This window comes from Vicugna pacos, chromosome 11 (genome assembly GCF_048564905.1).
Source record: "Vicugna pacos chromosome 11, VicPac4, whole genome shotgun sequence".
Taxonomy (NCBI): Eukaryota; Metazoa; Chordata; class Mammalia; order Artiodactyla; family Camelidae; genus Vicugna; species Vicugna pacos.
The window spans coordinates 47,810,040-47,835,530 of NC_132997.1; the positions used below are offsets into that span (position 1 = coordinate 47,810,040).

Here is a 25,491-nt window from a genome sequence, read left to right on the forward strand (position 1 = left end):
GATCCTCTGGTACACTCTCCACAGAAGAAATCCCTAGCCTTCTTCCACAGTGGAGGAAGAGCAGTATAGGATACATGGAGTGGGAGAGGGTACCTGAGGTCTTACAACTACCAGAGGGACTTGCCACCAACTTCCAGGCTTTGGGGGAATTATGTCATGTAAATCAGACTTGTTCTCAGCTTTCCCTCCTGCTAGTTCAGGGTTCAATTTTCCTCATCTACTTTCTAGCCTACAAAAATCTATTGCTCACAGGAGAAGATGTTCAACACCATTGGTCATTAGGGAAATGCAAATCAAAACCACCTCACATCGGCTAGATAGCTGTAATTTTTTTTAATATATAAAATAACAGGGTTGGCGAGGACATGGAGAAATTAGAACCCTCATACATTGCCCAGGGGAATGTAAACTGGTGCGGCTTCAGTGGAAAATAGTTTGGCAGTTCTTCAATCAATAAACTTAACATAGAATTACCATGACCCGTCAATTCCACCCCTAGGGATACATCCAAAAAATTGAAAACAAGTGTCCAAGAAAATGTGTACAATAAAGCTCATAGCAGCATTAGTCATAAAAGCTACAATATGGAAACAAACCCAAATATCCATCATCTGATAAATGGATAAATAAAATATTCAAACAGTGAAATAGTATTCAGTCACAAAAAGGAATGAAGTACTGACATATGCTGCAACACGGAATAACCTTAAAAACACCACTCTGAGTGAAAGAAGCCAGACACAAAAGGTCACATATTATATGACGCCATTTATGTGAAATATTCAGAAAAGATATTTCATAGAGACCAAGCAAACTAGTGGTTGCCAGGGACTGGGGAAAGGGAGAATGGTGCATGACACTTAATGACTGTAGGGTTTCCTTTGGGGCTGTTAAGAATATTCCACAACTAGATAGAGGTGGTAGTTGTACAACATAGCGAATGTACTAAATGCCACTAAATTGTATAATGTAAAATTATTAAAATGGTCATTTTTCTGTTGTAAATATTTTAACCACAAATTTTAAAAATCTTCTGCTGATGCATCCACTCTTGTAATCTCCACATCCCCTGAGTTTATGCTTTTTCAAGTCTTTTTGCTCTCTTTTGTAGGGCTTCAGGCGGGAAACAAAAGATTCATGGGTTCCATCTGCCAGTCTCACCCAAAAGTCTACCCAAACACTATTTAAAATACAAAGGCAAGTATTTGCCCAGGTGATGGAAAACACAAAGCATTATAAGGCTGTATCCCACCACCAAGGAGTTTATAATCAAGCTGGGATTTAAAAAATAGTAATAATAATGAAAGAAAACCACACTATGCAATAAACTATCATGGCTAGAATAGTTTAAACAGTATGTCATGGAGATCAAAGGAAAGAGTTGTGGCTGTGGCTTTGCAATAATCACTAAATTGAGGCCAGGTAAGAAATAACCTAAAAGAGAAGATTTTCCTGGTAAGTTGGCTCAGAAATGAGTCAAGCACAGGAAAACAGAACTATATTTAGGATATGGTCAAAGGACCAGCTGGGCCAGTTTGTAAGGAATTTTTTACAGAGAAAACAAGTGGCCTAGGGTCAGATTGTAAAGAGCTTATTTGCTTATCTGACCTGTCCTTTGTAGGGGGGAAGGCTTCCAGATACAATTATCTCAATCCTGACCACATCACACCTGGTTAAACTGTATGCATCCCCGCCAACCCATTCAGAACCTTCCAATCTGGACTTAATCCTAGGCATTTCCATCTTCAGCTCTAGAAGATAAACTGCCATCATAAAACACAGAGTCTAATCTACTGGAGAATTTAGGACTCTTGGCATGACAGGCCTGGGCTCACACACCCGCCCAAACTTCCACACAAAAGGCACTCGTGAACCACACTTATCTCTCGTCCATCATTCTGACTCATCCCTGGAAGTGGGAGCAAGTAACAAATGCTGACTGGTAACCAAATGGCCCCTGAAGGCTGAAGATGCACTCTCCTTCCCAATTAAACAGGGATTATCAGAGAATCGGAGTAGCGATGCTACAAAGCTGGGGGCAGTGGTGGGGTTGGGGTGGGGGCGGCCAAAGCTTGTCAGTGGGCTGGGAGGGAAGGTAGTCATCATCCAAACCTTGGTTTCCAGGGCTGGGCTTCCCAGCTTCATAAGCCAACAAATTCTCACTCTGACTTTTGCAAATGTAAGTTGCATTTTGGTCACTTACACCTAAAAGGGTCATGATTAATACATACTCCCACAAAAGCCCCAACACCACTGGGCTCAATCATCTTAACTTAAAAGCACCTTCAAACTCTAGTTCCCATTAAATCAGCAATGTTTAAGTTCCTTAGACATCTTCATGTCTTCTTCACATCAACTTGTACATTTCAAGTACTCCACAGATAGATGGATGGACAGAATGAAATTTAGAAAAAGACAGAGAAACAAACAAGTTTATACTGTATAGCACAAGGAACCATATTCAATACCTTGTTGTAACCTGTGGTAAAGAAGATGAGAACGAATGTATGTGTGTTCCTATGTAACTGAAGTATTATGCTGTACACCAGTAACTGACAAACATTGTAAATTGACTGTACTTCAATAAAATTACACTTTAAAAAATAAAATAATAGAGAGCAATAAAAAATTTAAAAAAAGAACAGACAAAAAATATACTTAATATTATTGAAGTTTCTGCTTCATTTCTTGTTTCTTCGTCCTCTAACTCCAAGTTCTCTGTTCTGAATTCCTTCAAATAGACTCCCATTAGGTCCTCATCTCATGACTACAGAGGCCACAGTTATAATGGAGGAGCCATCTACACAGTCTATCAGGGTAATCTATAACAACCCCCCATTTCTCAACCCAAGTGACCTTGGGAAAGGAACAAAGGAGAAAGAAACGTCTAATGTTTCAAGAGTCTCTATACGAGGCATCATACTAAGTGCTCTGTAGCCATTCTCTCACACAGTAATAACCAGGGTCTGAATCTTAGGTATCTGATCACCACTATACAGGTGAGGGACCCAAAGACAAGTTGAAAATCTTGCCCAAGGTCATACAATTACACAAAGAACAGATTCAACCTTGGGTATTTCTGCCTCCACAATCCACTGAGTCTCAAGGCATGGATAAATACCTATGTGATGTGAGTTGAGGGCCCCTAAAAGACTCATTTCTACATTAGTGTCTTTTTCCTTGAGTTTAGAAATTCTAACTTAATTCTTTGGGTTGCAGAAACTCTTTATCAGTCATCAACTATTTTAATGTGAATTCTTTGTTTGATCTACCACAAAGCTAGTAAGTTATCCCCCTACTGCAGATGAGAAAACAGAGGCCCAGAGAAGGCCAATCAAAGCCATCCATTGCTGGAGTCTTGAGTCTTCTAACTCCATGTTTTCAGTTGCTTCTTTTGGACACTAAGGGAACTAGTGCCTCAGGAAGGGGCAGACAGAAGAAGGGATGCAGCCAGCTCAGAGCAAGGAAGCTACAGGCTAACTCTGCTATCGCACAATCTATCCTGGACTCGAGACTGGGCTGAGATAGCCCAGCATTATCACTAGGAGAACCACATGCCCCAGCCTGAGGTAGCCCCTGCTTGTGCATGTTTGCCCAACATAATCATTAAATAGCACCTTCCTTCGTCTTCCGAGGTGTCACAACTTGGATGATACATCATGTGGTCACTTGAGTTATCACCCACCACACGTAGAGATGGGGGAGGCCCCCACACCACGGTCCCTGCACAGCTCCCAGCTATGTGTTTCAACTGAGTGCAACTGAGTCCTCTTGCTTCCCGTGTCAGATGAAATTAGAAAACACGATTACAGCAGTTCACACAGAGGCCAACAGACAGCAGAACTGGGCACCTGTCGTACAAGCGCTTTTCTTCCTTCGGTAATTACTGGTTGCTCAGCAAGCTTAGCACCGACACCCGAGTGAGCAACTATGCAATTATGGGAAGGCTTGAAAGAAGGATGCCCTCAGCGTGACACAGCCTTTGCTGGGACACATGCGCACGCACACTCAAGCGCCTGTTGTCACAAGCTCTCCACCCTGCGAGGGCCAGAAGAACAGTAACAGCTTCCAGGCGACAGCACCTTACAGCTGGTGAAGCTATTTGACCCATGTTACCCCATTTGCTTCCCAACACCCTCAAGATGAGGGAGGGCAAGTGGTCTAACTACAGGTGGTGAAACTATGGTTCAAAGAAGAGAAATAATTGCTCAAGGTCACACTACTGGAGGAGGTAAAGCAGGGGGCAAGAACCCGCCTGTTTTGATTGATGTTCAAATGCCCCTTCACCAACCACATGCATTCAAGCACCAGCGCTCAGCTCAGAGCCACCCTCCAGCCCTGACTCTGAACAATACTTCAAGGGCCTGAAGTCACTCACCCACTCAGCGGCCTCTGCATCCTATCTGCCCCAGAGCTTCAACCCGCTCTCCACCCTTCCACATGCCCCTTTAATGTTAGTTTCATTTCTATTAGGTAGCATTTAGTATACAACTTCTCTATGTTCAGCCCCAAGGTAATCTAAGGCTTGGCCCCAGCCCCACAGTGCTAATAACCCCAGGGTATAGGAGATGGAAGGAGGGCCTGGTGCTCCGAGCTCAGGCCTCCTGTGCCACCCATGGATAATATGCCTCAACTCTTTGTGTTTCAGTTTCTCTCTCTCTAAAACAAGGAGGATGAACTAAATTAGAGGTTCAACCTGGCAGCCAGAAGGTTGCACCCACTTCCCCAGATGTCTAGAATTGGCCAACACAGCATTTTTATGTCATCCTTTAAAATCCTTGTGCGTTACCCCCACCACTCCTAATTACCTGACATGAAGGTGCTTTGCTCTTTCATGCTCTCTGCATGGAGCTTTTGAGTTTCTAACCCAGATGACCTCTAAGGCCCTCCCAGTCCACAGTCTAGTTTTAAGACACGGCAGACTCTGAAGCCAGACTGCAACCTACTAGCTGTGTGACCTCGACTGAGTTATTAGCTTCCCCATCCGCTACCTGAGGATAATCACAGTACCTACTTCATAGGGTTGTTAAGAGGATTCAGTAAGTTAACACCTGTAGGAGGTATGAAATAGTGTTGGCGTCAGTAGGTGTTACACACTTGATAGCAATTACTTTCCTTTACTGCCACTGCTCCCACCAAGTAAGAGATAATAATGCAACAACCTTAACACAGAGCCAAACTGAACGGATGAAAAAAATAAAACGGACTTTTTTTTTTTTGTCATCTATTCCTCTGAAAAGGGACTTTCTTCTATTTCAAGTGAGTATCTCAATCACAACTTCATCTCTGCTTTTCCATACTCTGACAAGCGACTTTCTGGCCTTTCTTTGTTTTTTGAGACTTTATTTCCTAGAGCAGTTTTAGACTCATAATAAAAATGAGTGGAAGTTACAGAGATGTTCCCATCCACCTACTCACGCATAGCCCTGCCCATTACCAACATCCCCCACGAGTGGTCAGTTTGTTACCACGGATGGACCTACACTGACACATGACCATCATCCACAGTCCACAGCTTACATTAGGGTTCACCCTTGGTACCGGACATTCTGTAGGCTTGGATAAACATAATGTGTGTGTATAATAAAAAAAGTGTCCACAACACAAACATGTGTCCACAATTACAGGAATACAGAGTCATTCTACTGCCCTAAAAATCCTGTGCTCCACCGATTCACCTCTCCCTGCCCTCTAATCCCTTGCAAAAACTGATCTTCGCCTCTTCCAGAATGTCATATAGTTGGAATCATACAGTATGTAGTCTTTTCAGACTGGCTGCTTTCTCTTAGTAATACGCATTTAAGGTTCTTCCACGTCTCTCCATGGCTTGATAGCTCTTATCTTGTTAGCACTGAATAATATTCTAGTCTCTGGATGTACCACAGTTAATTTAACCATTCACCTACTGAAGGACATCTTTGGTTGCTACTAGGTTTTGGCAATTATGAGGAAAGCTGCTATAGAGATCTATGTGCAGGTTTCTGTGTATACCTAAGTTTTCAGCTCTCTTGGGTTAATACCAAGGAGCGTGATTGCTGGATTATATGGTCAGAGTATATGTATTTTTTTTTTTTAAGAAACTACTCCGGTGTAGTGTCCATTAAGGCTTTTGGCATATTTTCTAATCAAGTTGTTTTCTCATTAAGTTTTAGGAGGGCTTTGTGTATTTTGAATAACATCATTTATGGATGTGCCGCTTTCCAAATATTTTCTCCTGGTCCATGGCTTGTTTTCTCAGTCTGTTGACACTGTCTTTTGCAGAGCACGAGTTTTTAATTTTTATTTTTAATTGAAGTATAGCTGAGTTACATTGTATTAGTCTCAGGTGTATAGTAGAGAGATTCAGTTTTTTTTTTTTTTACACATTATACAGACTCAAAGATATAGAAAACAAACTTGTGGTTACCAAAGGGGAAAAGAGAGGGGGGAGGGACAAATTAGGAGCATGGGATTAACAGATACAAACTACTACGTATAAAATAGATAGGCAACAAGGATATACTGTATAGCACAGAGCATTATAGCCATTATCTTGTAATAACCTACAATGGAGTATAATCCACAAGTTTTTAATTTTAATTAAATCCAGCTTAATTATTTCTTTCATACATACATCATGAAATTTTTAGATATAACACCAAAGACGTCGCCATATCCAAGATCATATAGGTTTTCCCCTATGTTATCTTCTAGGAGTTTTATAATCTTTCATTTTGCTTTTAGGTCTACGAACCATTTTGAGTTAATTTTTGTGAAGAGTGTAAGGCCTAGATTTTGGTTTTTTGCATGTGGGTGTCCAGTTGTTTCAGCACGATTCGTTGAAAAGACTAATTGTTCCACTGTGTTCCCCGTGCTCCTCTGTCAAAGGTCAGTATATTTATGTGGGTCTATTTCGGAGCTCTTTACTCAGTCCCATTGCTCTTTCTTTTGCCATATCTTTTTTTAACTAAAGTATAGTCAGTTATAATGTGTCAATTTCTGGTGCACAGCAAAGTGTCCCATCCATACATATCACATACATTCATTTTCATATTCTTTTTGATTAAAGGTTATTATAAGATATTGAATATAGTTCCCTGTGTTATACAGAAGAATTTGGGGGTTTTTTATCTTTTTTTATACAGTAGTTAATATTTGCAAATCTTGAACTGCCATGTCAGTCTTAATCACTTACTTTATATTAAGTCTGGAAGTTGGGTAGTGCCCTCGAACTTTACTGTTCTCCTTTGATACTGTGCTGGTTATTCTCAGTCTTTTGTCTATCCATATAAACTGTAGAATCAGTTTGTCAACATCCCCAAAATAACTTCCTGGGGTTTTGATTGAGATTATACTGCATCTACCGATCAAGTTAAGAACATCTTGACAATATTGAGTTTCCCTATCTATGAATATGGAATATCTATTTATTCATTTCTTCTTTGGTATCTTTCACCAAAGTTTTATAATTTTCCTCATATAGATCTTGCATGGTTTTTGTTAGATTTATACCTAAGTATTTCATGGGAGGTGGGGTGCTAATATTAACTTCAAAATCCACTTGTTCATTGATGATATATGACATCAACCTTGTATCCTGCAATCTTGCTACAATCTATTACTTCCAGAAGGTTTGGATGATTCTTTCAGATTTTCTACATGGATGACTGCATCACCTGTGAACAAAGAATTTTATATCTTCCTTCCCAATCTGTATATTTATTTTCTTTTCTTGTCTAGTTACATTAGCTAGGACTTTCAGTATGATACTGAAAAGCAGGGGTAAGATAAAATCCTTGCCTTATTCTTTATCTCAGTGAGAAAGCTTTGAGTTTCTTACCATCAAGTATGTTAGCTGTAGGGTTTCTTTTTTTTATATATATAATATTCTTTATCAAGCTGAGGAAGGTCCCCTCTATTCCTAGTTTACTGATAGTTGGGTTTTTTTTGTTTTTGGTTTTGGTTTTTTTGGTCATTAAGGGCTGTTGGATTTTGTCAGCTGCTTTTTCTATATCTATTGCTATGATCATATGATTTTTCTTCTTCAGGCTATTAGGTATGTTGGATTATATTAGCTGATTTTCAAATGCTGAGCCAGGCTTACATACCTGGGATAAATTCCACTGGGTTGTGGTGTAGGATTCTTTTCATATGTCACTGGATTCAATTTGATAACATTTGTTGAGGATTTTTGCATCTGTGTTCATGAGAGACATTGGTCTGTGGTTTTCTTATAACATCTTTGCCCAATTTTGGTATTAGGGCAATTGTGCCCTCAGAGTTAGGAAGTATTCCCTCTGCTTCTACCTTCTGAAAGAGACTGTGGAGAATCAGAATGGTTTCTTCCTTAAATGTATGGTAAAATTCACCAGTGATCCATCTGGGCCTGCTGCCTTCTGTCTGTGAAGGTTATTATTAATTTTAAATAGATATACACCTGTTCAGATTATCTGTATCTTCTTGTGTGGGTTTTGGCAGAATTGTGTCTTTCAAAAAATTGGTCCATTTCACAGACGTTATCAAATTTGTGAGCACAGAGTTTTTCATATTGTTATTATCTTTTTAAAGTCCAAGGGATCTATAGAGATGTCCCCTCTTTCATCTCTGATATTAATAATTTGTATCTTTGTATTTTTCTTAGCCTGACAAGAGGCATATCAATTTTACTGATCTTCCCAAAGAAATTTTTGGCTTTGTTGATTTCTTTCTACTGATTTCCTGTTTTCAATTTCTAATCTTTATTATTTCTTTTCTTATGTTTACTTTAGATTTAATTTGCCCTATCTTTTCAAGTTTCCTAAGGTAAAGCTTAGATTATTGTTTATGTTTCTTTTTTAATAAATGCATTCATTGCTATAAATTTCCCTCTAAGCACTGCTTTTGCTGCACCCCCAGAAATTTTGATAAGCTACTTTTATTCAAAATATTTTTAAATTTCTCTTAAAATTTCTTCTTTGACTCATGTGCTATTTAGAAGTTTGTTGGTTAATCTCCATGTACTTTGGGATCTTTCAGTTATCTGTTACTGATTTCTAGCTTAATTCTAAGTAGTCTAAGAGCAAACATTGTATGATTACTATTAGTTTTAATTTCTTAAGGTGTGTTTTGTGTCCCAGAATGTTGTCTGTCTTGGTGAATGTTCCATGTGAACCTAAGAATGTGTATTCTGCTGATGGTGGATCAAGTCATCTATACATACCTGTTCTATTATATCCAGTTGATTGTTGGTGTTGTTTGGTTCAACTATGTCCTTCCTGATTTTCTGCATACCAGTTTTCCCAATGCCATTTATTCAGGAGACTATCCTTACCCTACTGAGTATTTCTGGCTCCTGTCAAATATTAATCATATATGTGTGGGTTGATTTCTGTGCTTTCTATTCTGTTCTATTAGCCCACGTGTCCATTTTTACACTAGTACCATACTGTTTTGATGACTACAGCTTTGTGATAGTTTGAAATCAGATGATGCCTTCAGCTTTGTTCTTTCTCAAGATTTCTTTGGCTTTGCATCTTTTGTGGTTCTATATGAATTACAGGAATCATTAGTCTATTTCTGTGAAAGGTATCATTGGAATTTTGATAGGAATTTCACTGAAGCTACAGATGGCACTGGGTAGGCAACAAGTTTGTGTATGTTTATTTGGTATTCTGAAACTTTACCGAGTAGTAAGTCATTTATTAGTTCTATTTTTTTTTTTTGGTGGAGTCTTTAGGATTTTCTATATATAAGATCATGTCATCAGCAAACAATTTTACTTCTTCCTTCCCAATTTGGATGCCTTTTCTCTTTTTCTTGTCTAATTGTTTTGGGAAGGGCTTCCAGAACTATTTGAATACAACTGGTAAGAATGGGCACTTGTCTTGTTCCTGATCTTACAGGGAAATATTTCAACCTTCCACCATTGAGTATGATGTCAGTTGTGGACTTGTTAGATACAACCCCTATTATGTTGAGGTATGTTCCTTCTATACTCAATTTGTTTATCCCATGTTTTATCATGAAACATCTATACCCATGTTTTATCATGAAAAGATGTTAAATTTTCTCAAATGCTTTTCCTGCCATCTATTGAGATGTAGATCCAAGTTTCTGACCTACATCTTTCTCCTCTCTAAAGAAGTTATTTTAAGATTCTTGCAAGGTGGGTCTACTGGTACATTTTTTTGTTTGTTTGTTTCTCTGGGAAGTATTTCTCCTTCACTTTTGAGGGATAATTTTGCAGGGTACAGAGTTCTAGGTTCAGATTTTTTTTTCCCCTCTTAACACTTTAAAAACATTATTCAACTCTCTTGCATGGTTTCTAAGAAGTTAAATGTAATTCTTATATTTGCTCCTGTATAGGTTAAGTGTTTTTTCCTTTGGCTTCTCTCAAGATTTTTTTAACTCTGATTTTCTATAATTTGAAAATGATTTAACTATGTGTAGTTTTTTGACACTTACCCTGCTTGCTGTTACCTGAGTTTCTTGGATCTGTGATTTGGTATCTGAAATTAATTTAGGGGAAATTGTTGCAAATATTTCTTGTTTCCTTCTCTCTTCTTTGTCTGGTATTCCCATTATGGGCATGTTACCTTTTTTGTAGTTGTCTTATAGTTCTGTATTTTTTCTAATTGCTTTGCAGTTTGAGATTTCTATTGAGCTATCCCCAAGGTCAGAGATTCTTTCCTCAATTTTTACCAGTATACTAATAAGCCCATCAAAGGCATTCTTCATTTTTATTAGTGTTTTTGATCCCTAGTATTTCTTTTTGGTTCTTAGAATTTACAACTCTCTGCTTATGTTGCTCATCTACTCTTGCATGCAATCTACTTTATCCATTAGAGCCTTTGTGGTATTAATCCTAGCTGTTTTAAATTCCTAATATGATAATGTCAACATCTGTGCCTTATCAATCCAGTTCTGAGACTTGCTCTATCTCTTCCAACTGTGTTTTCTGCCTTTTAGAATGTCTTGTAATTTTCTCTTGATAACTAGGCATAAAGCACTAAGTAAAAGGAATCGTTGTAAATAGGCCTTTAGTAATACATGGGGGGAAGGGGAAGCATTTTCTAATTCTATCATTAGGGTTCAGCCTTTTAGTTTCAGAGCCTGTGCCTCTGGACCGTAAACTTCACGTGTGCTTCTCAGTTTTCACTAGACAGGCTGGCTGGAGTAGGCTGGAGGTGGGTATTCCCCTTCTTCCAGGTAAGTTAAGCTCTGGTGAAATAATTCTCCTGAGAGCAGATCTGAAGAACAGAATGCTCTGGCATATTTCAAAATCATTCCTTTCCCTTTCCTCCCCTTCTTCCAGGTAAGTTAGGCTCTGGTGAAATAATTCTCCTGAGAGCAGATCTGAAGAACAGAATGCTCTGGCATATTTCAAAATCATTCCTTTCCCTTTCCTCCTGTCAGAAGCATGATGGGATTTCTCTCCATTTTCACTGTGAGAACCTGGGAGAGCTCCAGGAGGTAGATCTCACAAAAGTGTGGACAGCCACCCAATGACCGGGTGCCCTGCAGTTATTAACTCTCACGAGTTGTGCACACTGAACCTCCAGCCATTTGTCAATTACAGCTGAGGTTTCTCTGCCCAGGTACTGGTCTCCAGGGAGGTTGCTACTCTGGTGAGTTGAGATTCTCTGTATTTGCCTCTCTCACCAATTTTGAGGGCACTAATTTGCCCTGTGACCTCAATTCTCTTATGGATCTAAGTAGAGAAGTTGATATTTCAGTTTATTCAGTTTTTCAGTTGTTGTTAAGATGTGATAAACTTATAGGCTAATTACATGTTGGACCAGAAACCTCAAGTCTTTTTTCTTAACTGAGGTGAAATTCATTATTACATGAGATTACCTACTTTAAGGTTAACAGTTAAGTAGCATTTAGTACATTCACAATGTTGTACAACTATCACCCCTGTCTAGTTCCAAAATATTTTCATCTTAAAAGGAAACTCCATACCCATTAAGTAGTTACTCCCTCCCCAGCCCCTAACAACCACTCATCTACTTTCTCTCTCTATGGATTCATCTATTCTGGATATTTCATTTAAATGGAATGATAAAATATGAGTTTTTGTGTCTGCTTCTTTCATTTAGACTAATGTTTTTAAATTCTATCTACACTGTAGCACATATCAGTACTTCATTTCTTTTGAGGGTTGAATAATATTCCAGTGTATGGATATAGCATATTTTGTTCATTCATCAATTGTCAGACTTCTTGTGCTTTTTCAGCTATCCAGAATAGAAGTTCTCAAGTGTCTTCAGGGCCCCGTCACCCTCACCAGGACCTCTTTCAGGCCTAGACACTCTGACCCCATCCAATACACATTCTGAACAGACACTAGAAAGAGCTTGTGCTCTAGCCCCTCCAGATGAGAGCAGGGATCCTCCTCACACCAAAGGCAAAGAAACATAGGATATCTGGCGACATTTAAGGGTTTGGTTGTTACATTTGAAAAAGGAAAAAAAGGATCTAGTCAGAAGATTCCTGTCCTGGAAATCAAGAAGGAAAAAGGAAACAACAGGAAAAGGAGGGCTGCCTTTGAATCAACTGTACCATGAACAGAAGTAAAGCCAAGCTGCACAGTTTATGTTCTGGAAAAGAAATACTCCCAAAGCAGAAATAATCACTCTTTAATATTAACAAGGTGATTTCAGAACTTCAGGAAGGCACTTGAGAAAGCTACTAAGAGAAATATGTCCACTTTTGCCACCTAATGTCTTCTCGTCCATTGTGGCAGGTAGAATCACACCTTCCCCCACCTCGACCCTGCAAGATGTCTATGTCCTAACACTGAAACCTGTGAGTATTACCTTACACGGCAAAAGGGACTCTGCTTGTGTGATTCAATTAAGAATCTCGCAATGGGGAGATGACCCCGGATTATCCAGATGGGTGCAATGTCAGCACAAGGGTCCTTCATAAGAGAGAGCATTTCCCAGAGCAAAGGAGATAAGAAAACAGAAGCAGAGGTTGGAGTGATGCAGGGCCACAAGCCAAGGAATGCAGGCAGCCCTCTAGAAGCTGCAAAAGTAAGGAAACAGATTTCCCCTAGAGCCTCTAGAAAGAACACAGCCCTGCCAACTCCTGATTTTAGCTCAGTAAGACCTATTTTTGGACTTCCGACCTCCAAGGTGTAAGACAATAAATTTGTGTCATTTTAAGCCACTGTGTTTGTGGTAGTTTGTAGCATCAGCAAAAGGAGACTAACAAACCCATTGAAAATTCCCAGCATTCCTGTAATTTACCAACATACGTTAGGGTACTCTGAGAAGTTGGTCGTTCTCTACAAGTCACAATATTTGTGTCTTCATGATAAAATGTGCTGTCTGCATATAAGAAAGCAAGCCAACACATACACAAAAGAATGAGAGATGAGAGAGCACACGTGTGCATGCACATAAGGAAACCAGGAACTAGAAGCAAAAATTGACCCTGAAGTTTGTTACAACTGGAATTGGGGGGGGGGGGTCCTTAAGGATCACAAATTTTTCACATCTGCCATAAAACATTTCACAGCACCATCAAATCAGATGGGCCCTGGTGAAAGGTTTTTAACAATCAACTACCCTGTGTGGTAAAGCTCAGAAAATGAACTTTCAATTCTCCTAATTTTCCAGTTAAGTGAATCTGATTCTCTCCACAGAGAGGGAATTTAACTCCCCCAAACCAAGAAAACCCCTTTTTCCACATAACAACTGATATGGTAAAGATAAAACTTGGCCATGTAATGGCTTCGTTACTCTTGTTGCAAACCATCTGTCAAATTTTGTTTAACAAGTAGGGTAAATTCAAGAGAAATAAATAACAGTTTTCTGCAAACCCTCATGTCCACACAGGTATACTTTAAATGAGCTACGCTTGACATAAAGCACACACACTTACTTTCTCAATTTCCTGGCAATGCACTCTTGCTTAAATACACAACCACGGAGCACAGAGAGAGATGCAAATCATTCCTCCTCCTCCTCCTCCTCGCTCCCCGCCTCCCTCCCATCTGGTTCCTCTGGGAACTCAGACCCAAAGCAGTTCTGCTGCTTCCCAGCTGCCAGCTCCCAAGAACCCTCACAACTTGCCCTCGTGACCATAGGCCTCTTAAAACAAACAACACATAAATCAGCAACAAAAACTAACTCAACTTCAAACCAGCCCGTTCCAACGTTAATAGTGCCTCTGTTGTCAATAAACCTATATTTGACTTCTCCTATTTTTATGTGTATTTTATTTATAAATTACTAATGCTTTTCCTGGAACAAAATGGTCAAAGTAATAGTCTGCACTGAGCCATACTCCATCAGCGAAGAGAGAAAAAAGAAGAAAAAATACAGTTCAAATTGAGTCAAGGAGAGAGAACTATTAGCTGTGAATACATGGGCATTTCCTGATTCTGCCTGATCTCCGGGACCTACAGCTTCCATCCCACCTACCAGGAGGGAGCCAGTACTTTGTGGACTCTATGCCGCTGTCACTGAGGCAGAGGGAAAGTAGAAGCCACCATTCTGAGGAGCTGTTCTATCCAGCTGTGCATTCTCTTCAGACAATAGTACTGGTGTACTTGTCCAAACTGGAGGAAGTGTACAGGTGACAGTGGTGGTTTTTTCCTAAGTGAGAGCTGACTACAAACCAGGTACAGGACAGAACCCGCCAGACACTAAGGAATGCAAAGAACTTGCAGAAGCAATAGTCCTCTCTTTCCTGAACTTCAGAACAAGCTGGGATATGGTGCTTGCTTAAGGAGATGAAAGAGTGAGCTGCTCGCAGAAGACAGCAGAAAAGGAAGAAGTTGGGATTTAACATGAAGTTCCAGCTCTTTTCTTGCCCAGAAACCATAAGACTCAGTTCTCTCCCATGAAAAGCTGTCCATCTAATGGGTTTGGAAGATGAAGTGACTTCTATAAAGGGAACACAGGAAATGGATGACAACCCAAGTGTCTTTGAGCCATTCAGCTTAAAGGAAACATTCTCCTTCTGATTGCTGGTTCAAGTAGTTCAAATCATGGGTTGCTTTTTACAGAACTTGGGAGCTGGGACTATTACATGGGTGGGTAACGTCTGTCATCTGGGGATGAGAACAGCCTCTAACATGCCAAGGCCTCCTCCAAGCTGGCCTAATATGCAGACACATGGAGTCCCACCTTCCAAACATCACAGGTTCACAGCAGCTAAGAGCAGGACAGCACCTGAGAGCTGGGCTTGTCCAGTCCCCCATCAATCAGGAAACAGTGGCCCCACCATATGTTGAGGGGTCGAGTTGTAACCAGAATCCTGGTTTTCTTACTCCTCCTGTGTTTTCTTTTCAATCCATAGAAGGCAGGGCTCCTCCAGGAGCAGACAGAGTAGGTGGGAGTGTGGCTGCAGTGGGAGCCAGGAAGAAGAGGGTCTGCTCCAGTGCCAACTGCTCTTTTTTCCCCTCAAGGGACCGGCTAGGGAATGAGCAGGTACCAACTCAGACCAGCGGCCTGGTCTTTTAGGGATGCATGTGGCTGTTCCGGAGGAAGATGACCTGCTCTCCTGCCTCAGGGACCAGGCCAGTCCCATCCTTCCTGGGCTCACTCAGCTCCTCCCCCTGCGCTCCCTTCTGCCTGTATGGCCAATGTCCCCAGTTTTTCCAGCCTTGCCATAAGACCAGCCTCCTCCTTTCCTGTAATAACTGTCACACACCACCATCCATTCAGGTGCCCAGGAGAGCAAACCTAGGTTTATGACTTAGAGGGGCCAGGCTATGTGCACAGAGGCTTTCAGCCTGAAGCTGGCAGGCATCACCCATCCCAAACTCCATCACCCTTCAGAATTCAGCTCAGAACCCCACTCCTTCCTCCAGCAAGCCTTTCTCATACCCTTGTGTGTTTTCACATCATGGATCACTCCACCCTCTCCCAGTGCTCTGAAGTAATCTTAAGAACTAATATGTCAGGGACCAGCTTTAGTCTCAGGGGCATGCTAGCATTTACAATGTTCTTCCTCTCGGACTCCCTCCTCCCCTGAGCCTGGGAAATCATACTCTAGTACCCAGAGTCAGCCAGCTCTTCTATCATCGTGCCTCCTTCCAAGTCTTTCTTATCCTTGGGTCTAAACTGTTGAGATTCAAAAGCCAGGATCAGACTCTTCTGTTTCCTACTATGTCATCACTTGAATAAAGTGAGAATAAAATACCCAAGCTTACAAAAAGAGGTGTAAAGAAATAAATATAGATTGAACAACAACTAAAAAAAAGCTCAGTGGTGATCTCAAATTCAATATTCTGTCAACACGAACATTTAATGAGCATCTCTTCACTGCAAGACATTTTCATTTCTGTTCTCTCACTTGAACTCAGAACAACCCTGTCTCCATGTTGCAGACTCAGATGACCAACAACTTCCTCAGAGCCACACAGACCACGTGCCCTCTGCCTAGACAGGCATAAGGCCTCACGGCTGGGGCTGTGAGCTCATTCAGTTGCAGGGGGGTAAAGCAGAGTGGCCAAGAGTGAGGGGCCAGGTGTGAACCCCACCACCTACTAGCTGACCTCCCTGGGCCCATTTCCTCATCTGCAAAATGGCAGTAACAACGGTGCATGCCTCCTTTCCTTCTTGCCACCCCCTCCCAATGGACTGTTGGAGGATAAAGTCAGCTAACACCTGGAAAAGTACTCAGACTTCTGCCTGGCTCCGAGTGGGCCCTTCATCAGTGGGAGCTGCTGTCATCATCACCATCTGCCCGGCCAAGACTGGGCACCCAGGGAACGGCACACTGCCTTTTGCATCCAACAAGGCAAAAAATACTGATTAACAGGAGAATTCCTCTCTGGCCCAAACTTCCACATCTGAGAAGGAAGCACTTCAGAGGGACTCAGCAACTAGTTCCCCTTCCCTCAGCTCTCACAAGCCAGCCACCCTTTGGTTTTCCACATCACCCCCACCCAATTCCACTCAGCCGTACCAGCCTGTCCTCCTCCCCCACACCCATGCATGCTTTAAGAACTGCAGTGACTCACTTCTGAGAGATTTCAGGCCTATACTGCATCCCCTATTATCCCTCAAGCCCCTTGAAGATGTAGATGGAATCATCCCATAAGCACACTTCCGCAGTTCCCTGAATCTGGAAATGTAACTGGAGGATGTGCACCCCACCCTCAGCTTCCTGAGCCAGCTCAAGGAGAGGCACCGCCCTTGGGGTTTCTGTTTGGCTAATTTCTCTATCTATGTTGTGGGTTCACTCAACTTTTTATGAGTTCAGATATTTGTTTCTGCCTCACAGTACATGCATCTATATTTTGTGCTACAAAATATATGTTTATTTTAGATTAAGGGAGCCTATGACCAAATATTCACTGGCAGGTAAGCCTAACATGCCAGCCTCTTAATACTTCATTTAGGTCTACGGGAAAACTATGCATTCTTTTCAGTCTGGTGAATGTTACAAGACAGGAACCAAAGTTAAGGTTCTGAACTGCAGGAAAAGGAAGGACAAGGCTCACACATCCAGAAATAAGAGAAAGTGAGGAGAGACAAGACACCAAATTGTTTTAGGAAACTGTTCACAGGACAAAGTCCAATCCTTCCCCAATTCTTTTCATCAAAATTCATAGGCTTCTCCAATCAAAGGGACCAATGAAAAGAAGCTTGCAAATTCCACCCCTTATTTTACAGGTAGAGAAACTGAGGCCAGAAAAGTGAAGTGACGTGCCCAGTGTCTCCTGAGCAAAAGAAAAATGAGCCTTCAATGAAGGGAAGGAAAATGGTGAAGCAGAAAGGATGGTCCATCTCTAACAAGGACACATGGACACCAGGCCCAGTTCTGCCACCGGTCAAGTCACACTGCCTCTCTGGGGCCCAATCTCATTAGTAAAATGAGACCTGGGAGAAACAGACCGTAAAGCACAGTGTCAACAGATAGCAGAGACAGCCTGCCGGCAGTCACATTCCACAACCCTCAGAGATGCAGTCTTACAGTCTAGTGCTGCTTCTAGACACAACCTTGGAAGTAGGACTGTAAGATGCACACACTGCCCACCAATACAAACACAAACTCTGTGTCAGCATGAAGCAGGTGATTTTTAACTCATGGTAGGAGTTTTGAGTTTATTGTTTACTTCATTTCTTTCTTCTTTTTCCTCCTGTTTAACACACACACACACACACACACACAGGTGTGCGCAAGGGAAAGGTCCAACCTCTCCAGCCATTTGGGCTTCTGTTCCCAGGCAACGCTGCGCCAAGGAGGAGGGTGTAAGCCAGCAACGGTGGCCCATGAGGGCCAACAGAGAGAGGCCAAGTTCTCCCACTGTCACCACCCTAAAACACCTGGTCGGCTCTGATTAATGAGATGAGGACCAGATGCTAAAAAATGTCTGCTAAATTAAAAGAAAAAAGAAACAAAGAGAAAAGGAAAGGAAACCAGAAGCCTGCCTTTAATACAGTGCACTTTGTTATCTGTAATGTCTTTCAACCACAGATAACAGAATCCACCACATGGAATCTAAGATGCATGCCAGGTGAAAAAACATCATAAAGACATAATAAAAAGTTCCACCAGTGCCCATAAATTGCTGGGGGACTGTTACAAGGGCAGAGCCATAAATTCTTGATGTTTCCCAAATTAGAGGGTACCAACACATATGCAGATACATTTGTGTGGGTAATTGAGGGCTAAAAATCCTACATTAAACACAGCTCCCTCCTTCAAACACTGTTAGGGGAGCCTCCAACAGGCACACACATACAGCACACACTGTAGGAATTCAATTTGGAAACCATCATCTAAAGCACAGAGGAGAACAGGAAAGTCATATTGCTATAATGCTTAGATTATCAATCATCTTGACAGTTTATTGGCTTTATCACCACACATACCATTAAAATGATGTCTGGCCTAGACTGTCAGGAGCAAACATTAAACAGACCAGGATTAAAAAGCAGATCCCAAACAGCACTCCAGTCAAGTTTCCCTTCCACTCTGAAATTAGTTAGAGCTGACTAAGAAACTGGCGCTAGACTTTGAAGAAATATACAGCCCGAAAGGCTGCGAGTGAACTCAGACCTGACGAGCTGATAGGTAATGTCATGTTATGGCAAATCTGACTCTCCTGAGGTTGATTTATCGCGTACTCTGTGCAACAGAATGATTGCTAATGGTGGAAGGGGAAAGGAGGGGCTGTGTGTGAAAAACACTGCCGTAATTTGCCTCTTCTCACAACCAAGGGCTTGCATCAAAAGGACCCAACCAGCTCCCTAAAGTGGGCCAGGCATGCTAATAAATCCACACGACTGAGCAAACATATTAACATTACCCCCACACAGGTTATTAAAGTAATTTTACAGATTCACAAGAACCGAATAGGCAGCGGAAGAGACATTCATAATTCAAGAGCTCTAGACAGCGAAAGAGTTACGAACCCTATACGTTTTTAAAATGCTCCTGCATGTGTCACTTTGGCAAGGAAATCTCAACACAATTAAAACTATACTAGCACATCAATAGGGCTCAATTGAGAGCTGTGTACCTGCCTTTTACTAGGCCAGGGCTTTATAGATGCCTCAGGAAGAAAGGGGAAATGGGAAATTCACTGCTAATTAAAGGGAACCTTCTGTGCCTAAGGAAAAATGGTGGCATTTCTAAAATATATATAAAAGAAACACGTTTGCGAATCTCTGCCAAGGGTTTGGCTTGTTTCACAGTCCCTAGATCTGCTCTGTGTGTGTTTGGAAGTTACAGAGCCATTCTGGCGGTGATTAATTTGCTTTCCAGTACAAGTAAGTCATTAGGAAGGGTGGGGTGGGGCACAGAAAAAAAACTGACAGGGTAGGAACTGGCCCAGAAACAATGCAAGTAAGAAATTCAAACCACGTTTTTCCAAGTTTTTTTACTCCCTTGCTTCTTTACCCAAGTGGGGGTCCCGTGTGCTCCCCGCAAGGTGACTCCAACATGACCTCTTAGGTGGAAACGCTCACAGGGACACCACATTAGACTCTTTTTCTCGTTCTTTTCCCCTCAGTGGGTTTGTCAGTACCTTGGGAACTCAGTTAACTCATTGTTCATAGAAGGCTCTGGAAAACCATTGGACCAAACCAGCCACAGACCATGAAGAGGCTGCCTCCACAGTCCTGCTCTCACTGGGGCACCCGGCTACCAAGGTCTCCCCCAGCAGGCTGCACTGCCATTTCTGTGACGCTTCCAACCAGCCGTCCCTCTCCAAGCAGCGTGGTCTGTTTTGCTGCTTACGTGTTGGGGGAGAAGGGTGACAATACACCATTTGCCCAGGGAGAGTAGTTCCTTGTATGTCAGCTGTCATTAGGGTAAAAAAAAAAAAGTGATGCCAAAACACAAAGCGTGCTTGCGGCTGAGCCAACACTGAACTTTACACCTGAATGAGCATCTGGATTTGGGAACCCCAGAGAGACCCACCCACACCCCGAGCGTGCACACACTCAAGAACATCACAACTCTTTGTACGAGAGCCAGGAGAAAAACAAGGGGTAGGGCAGCCAGCATCCAAGCTCCCTACACCAGAAATTTCCTCTGCCATCACCTCTGGCTCAGATTTCCAAAGCACTTTCACTATCAGTGAGGAGGAAGCCTCCCACAGCCCTCCGTCCCTCTACTCACGCCCCAAACGGGAAACAGACAGAAGGAATCTCTGCTTTCACACTCAAAGACATCAAGGCACCAAGAGCTCCACAGGGAGGTATGTAGCAACCAGTCAGTGAAATCAATCATCAAGGTCACTGGGCACTAGTCAAGGGACCAAAATGGCGCTGAGCTCCTTCAGAGACACACAGGACTCTGAGGAGCACGGTCCGGGTCTCCAGAGAGACCCTACAACCAACCCAGCTGGGGAACACAACTGGCTTGTCACCAAGTACCAGAGTTTTCACTCTTTCCATCAGCCCCTGAGCTCCTGCTGAGCAGGGACAAATTCTGCTGTAAAAACAAAACCAAGGAGCAGATACCAGACATGAAAAAATAAGTGGCTATTCTTCAACCAAACAATAACACAAGCAAAGAGTGAAAAAGCAGAACTAACTTTTTTGGTGTAGAAATCCCAGCTTTGCTGCCAATTCAGGCCCTTCTTCCACTAGTGACTGAAAGAAATCAGACAGTGGGGCCACGGGAAGCTGCATAAACTCACTCTCATTCTCTTTTCTCTAAGTCCTCTTACAACACTCTCCTCCTCCCATCACACAATGGCCAGGTCCACACTACTGTGAGTACCCATGTTTTGGGTCACCCCAGCCTGGCTGTAATCACAGTATGGCACGACAGGATTAATGGGCTTAGGGAACACTAATAAATGAGAAAACTGAGGTCTATCGTAGCCTATTCTACTTAACATTTCATTGCCTTCTATCCCGCAAAAGGCCCTACAAGATTCCCAAGAGTCATCCCAACATTAAGCTCACTGGGGTTTTTCTTATTATGAAAAATAAGCATTAAAGGTTCTGTGTTTGTCTTGCAGGTACGAACACAAAGTGGTGGGGGAGAGTAGAAGTCAGTCTGGTAGACTCTTAGTGGACACGTGTCAAACTCAGCTGAGACATGCAATAGTGATGTGAACAGTTAAGTAATGCAGTGCCGTGAGAGTTAAGCAGAAAAGACAAGCCGTCGATGTGGGAACTCTTGTCATTACATGATGCAGGCATAGGAACCATGAGTGTTAGCTCACCCCAAGGAACAGCTGGGGTGGGGCATGGATCAAGAACAACTATATGGAGAGGGTAAGAATCAGCTGGCCTTTGAGGCATGGGTAGAAAGAGAAGGGCCTTCCAGGTAGGAAGGATATGGGGGGAAGTATACTGCTCTGGTAGAATAAAGGAGCCATGGAAGGGAGTCGAGGGAGCACAAATGGGATGGGGGAGAGACGGTAAGGATCCCAAGCGGAGCATGAAATGAACACCTAACACTGGCTTCTGGTCATCTTCTACAACCTGGTCCTCTTCTGGTGTTTCCTATTTTAGTGACTCGTACCACCATGGAGGAGATAGCTGGTTGTCTCCTGATTAACTACAACTCTGTGTGGACATGCAACTAGGTTGTGGCCCATGGGATCTGAGCAACTTCTGGGTGGTGACTCTGAAGGGAAGAGACACATCTGTGGATGTAGTAGTAAACCGGCTAGAACCATGCTGATGAGAGCAACAGTCTAGAGACGGCAACAATACAACCGCAGGAATGTTAGTTCAACACCACGGAGCCACTGTACTGGCCCTGCAGTGCTCACACGTGGACTGTGATGTGAAAGTAATCCCCATTCCCATCCTGCTTACCCATTTCTGAGTCTTGTTACAATAGCCACACCTGTATTATAACTAAAACCACCTTTATTCAACCAGTTTCCAAGCCAGGTACTCAAGTGTCACTGTGGGTGCCTTCCTCTCCCTCCATCTCTCCCTCTCCCACTCCCCCTCACCAAGTTCTTCTGACGTTCATTAGTATATATCACTCAAATTTGCCCTCTTTATCTCACTGCAATAGCCAAGTACCTCATCTACCCACATCTACTCTGACCTTCTCTGATCCATTATCACACTGTAGCCAAAGCGATTTTTTTTTTCCAGACACAAATCTGATGATGTCCCCTGATGAAAACTCCCAATGGTTTCTCATTGTTGTTCAAATAACAAAAATATTTAATACAGACTACAAGGCTTCGCACAATCTCCTACTTAACTGCCTCTCTTACACCACACTCCACACCCACTTTCTGTTGGTCCCTAATACCTACAACGCTTTCTCCCACCGCAGGGCCTTTACACATGCTGCTCCCACTGCCAAGAAGGCTTTTTCCTCCTCCTCTTTATTTAGTTAAATCCTACTCATTCTTCAGATCTCAACCTAAGCATCACTTGGTTAGTGAAGACCTCCCTGACCCTCTATACCAGGTCAACTGCCCCTATTACTGCATTCACTAATACATACATTTATGCACTAGTATGTACATTTTTATCCATGAGGCTTTCTCATAATATTTCTGTTTATAATTAGCTGGGTGTCTGAAATACTGTTAATTATTTGTTAATTAATTTTCTATTAATCTAATAAAATATGAAGTGACTATTATATTTATTTGGTTACCACACCCTCCTCCCCCCAGGACTGTAAGCTCAGTGAGGACAGGGACATCATGCTGAATCTCTAGCACCCAGCATGATGCCTGGCACAGAGGTACTCAGCAAGTGTTCAGTACATGAATGAACTAACACAAAAATGAATTAATGGATGGCTCTGGTATCTTCTATGGCTCTTATTCTATTCAAACCCCTCACCCATCTGGTATCTGACTAATCAGATACCCTTAAGCTTCCAGGTTGTTGATCTTTCCAGACAAAGCAAAGGCTCTCTTAATTAAATTTTGGGGAAACACTCTGCCTGCTCTTCCTCACTCAGCTTCTTCCCCCATAAGGACAACCTACTGTGAGCATGGTTCCTTATTCCCAGCACAACTATTGTGACATCAATATGTAACTCAAAGGAACTGAGTATCATCAGTGTACTTAATGACCCAGTAGACAGCCACCTTGATGCAAACCAGAAGGTGGTTAATGCTCTCACAAACTGATTCTAAACCAAGGTAACCAAGGATGGCAAAAGGATTATGGCTTCTATAAACCAGTAGTCACGGTTTATAACACTAATATTTCATTAACTGAATGGGAAATAGGGCATACTGGATTCTCGGCCAATTATAAAGTAGCACAACTGAATCACAGGGGCTGTGGCTGAGTTCCCCAAATTTCTTAGTCCACAAGTCTAATGTCATCTGCGAACAGTACATTTTTCCTTTAAATATCCACCACCATCACCCTGGCGCTGCACACCCACCACACACAGCACCCAACAGTCTCCAGCACCAGAAGTCGCAACCTCCAATATGCACGATTAAAGTGTGCCAGAAGGAGCCAGTGAACCCTCTCTCAAAACCAGCTGACCTCACATTCAAATGCAACCTTGTTTCTAAAGAAGACAAGCACAACTGTGGTACCTACAACAAAGAAAATGGGCTGTTAACTGACAATGGGCAGCCTCACCTCCAAAACCATGCATTCCCTTGAGAAAGCAGTTCCTCCCTACCTGTTGGACTTTTACATGGTGACCACAAAAAAGCCTTGATGTGCTTCTGCTGTCTCTGCCACTGACACTTCAGTGTTTGGGTCTCTCAGGTTCAACTCAAGAAAGTGGGTGTAGAGGCCTCATGGGAAAGGGTGGTTGCCTCTGGCTGGGGACTGCGGGACTGGGGAGGAGAGAGCAAGCACCAGCCAGGACAAAAAGAGGGGCAAGTATACCTGGTAGAGCCCGGGCAGGTCTCTGAACACAGTGGAAGAAACAGCAGAAGTAAACTTAGGCCCATGCTTGCACCAACCTGAGTTCAAGGGCCAACCAGGCCCTGAAGCCACAGGTCCCAGGAGGAAGTTTATTATACCCGATTCTTCCTCAAGAAACACTGGCTTCGCGAGGGCTCTAATCCCCATTGAGCAGAAGAGTAAATGGAAGCACATGACAATGATCCTATGAACTCACATCAGAGGTTATTTTTTTAATCCAAAAATCAAGAACTTACGTAACTTGTTCTCTGGGCTGGGTGGGTCAATGCCAAGCCCCTTCCAAACCATGCCACTAACAGGGGAAGGCAAAATGGATCAGTCAGCACTGCAGGGTCCAGGAGGGCACCCCTGCGCCCTGTTCTCTTCTTCCTGGGCACACACTGGACTCTACTTCCCTGTCTCCTTTCAAAGAGGTGGAGCCAATAACTAGTTCTCACCAGTGGTATGTGAAACCGAGGTGTGCAACTTGGGGGCTGAGGTGGTTAAGAGTTGGTGTGCCTTCTCTATCCATTAGGAGAATTGAGAGGGTCCCACAAACTGAGAGGAGAGGGGAGCCCCAAGAGGAAAGGACCCCTCATTGATGGCGTGAAACAGCTCTCCTCCCTCACCTCTCTCACCGCACACACACACACACACACACACACACACACACACACACACACTCTCTCTCTGCTTTAGACTTGAAATCAACAGACTTCTATCATGCTAAGCCACCAAGATCTGGGGGCTGGCTTTAACATTCATTACTCTTCTCTGACTAACGGAGTAATTCAAACTTCACCACCATCTGGTTTGAGACTGACACTGGTTATGTTTATTTATACAGAAGACTCACCCTCTTGATGATGCCAGGCTCTGGTTAAGGTTAATATTTGCTTTGTATCTTCTCAGATGAACCTTTGAATATGAGATAAAAATTTCACCATGGAAAACCCTCAGTATGGAAAAGCCACCAGCAAATATTCACAGGGTGAACCTATTTCCATGTTTACAGACGCGTGCAGTCCCTTCCACTTGCACATTCTTCCTGGTCTCTCACAATGGACAGGATACATATATAGAGCCCATTACTTTAACAGACTTATTAGGTCAGTTAGAGCTTTGCTAGTAAGAAAAAAAGAACACACACACCTAGAGACACACGTACACACCAGGCAAACGTGGGAGCAATTGGGAATATATTTTGCAAGGGGATCAATACGAATCCTAATCAATTGAACAGATA

The 25,491-nt window shown here is 42.4% G+C and overlaps 1 protein-coding gene across 3 annotated transcripts in view; it reads right to left on the minus strand.

Moving 5' to 3' along the window:
* Positions 1-25,491, minus strand: part of LRMDA (leucine rich melanocyte differentiation associated) — a 1,104,406-nt gene that overhangs the window by 1,021,657 nt on the left and 57,258 nt on the right. The window lies entirely within an intron of this gene.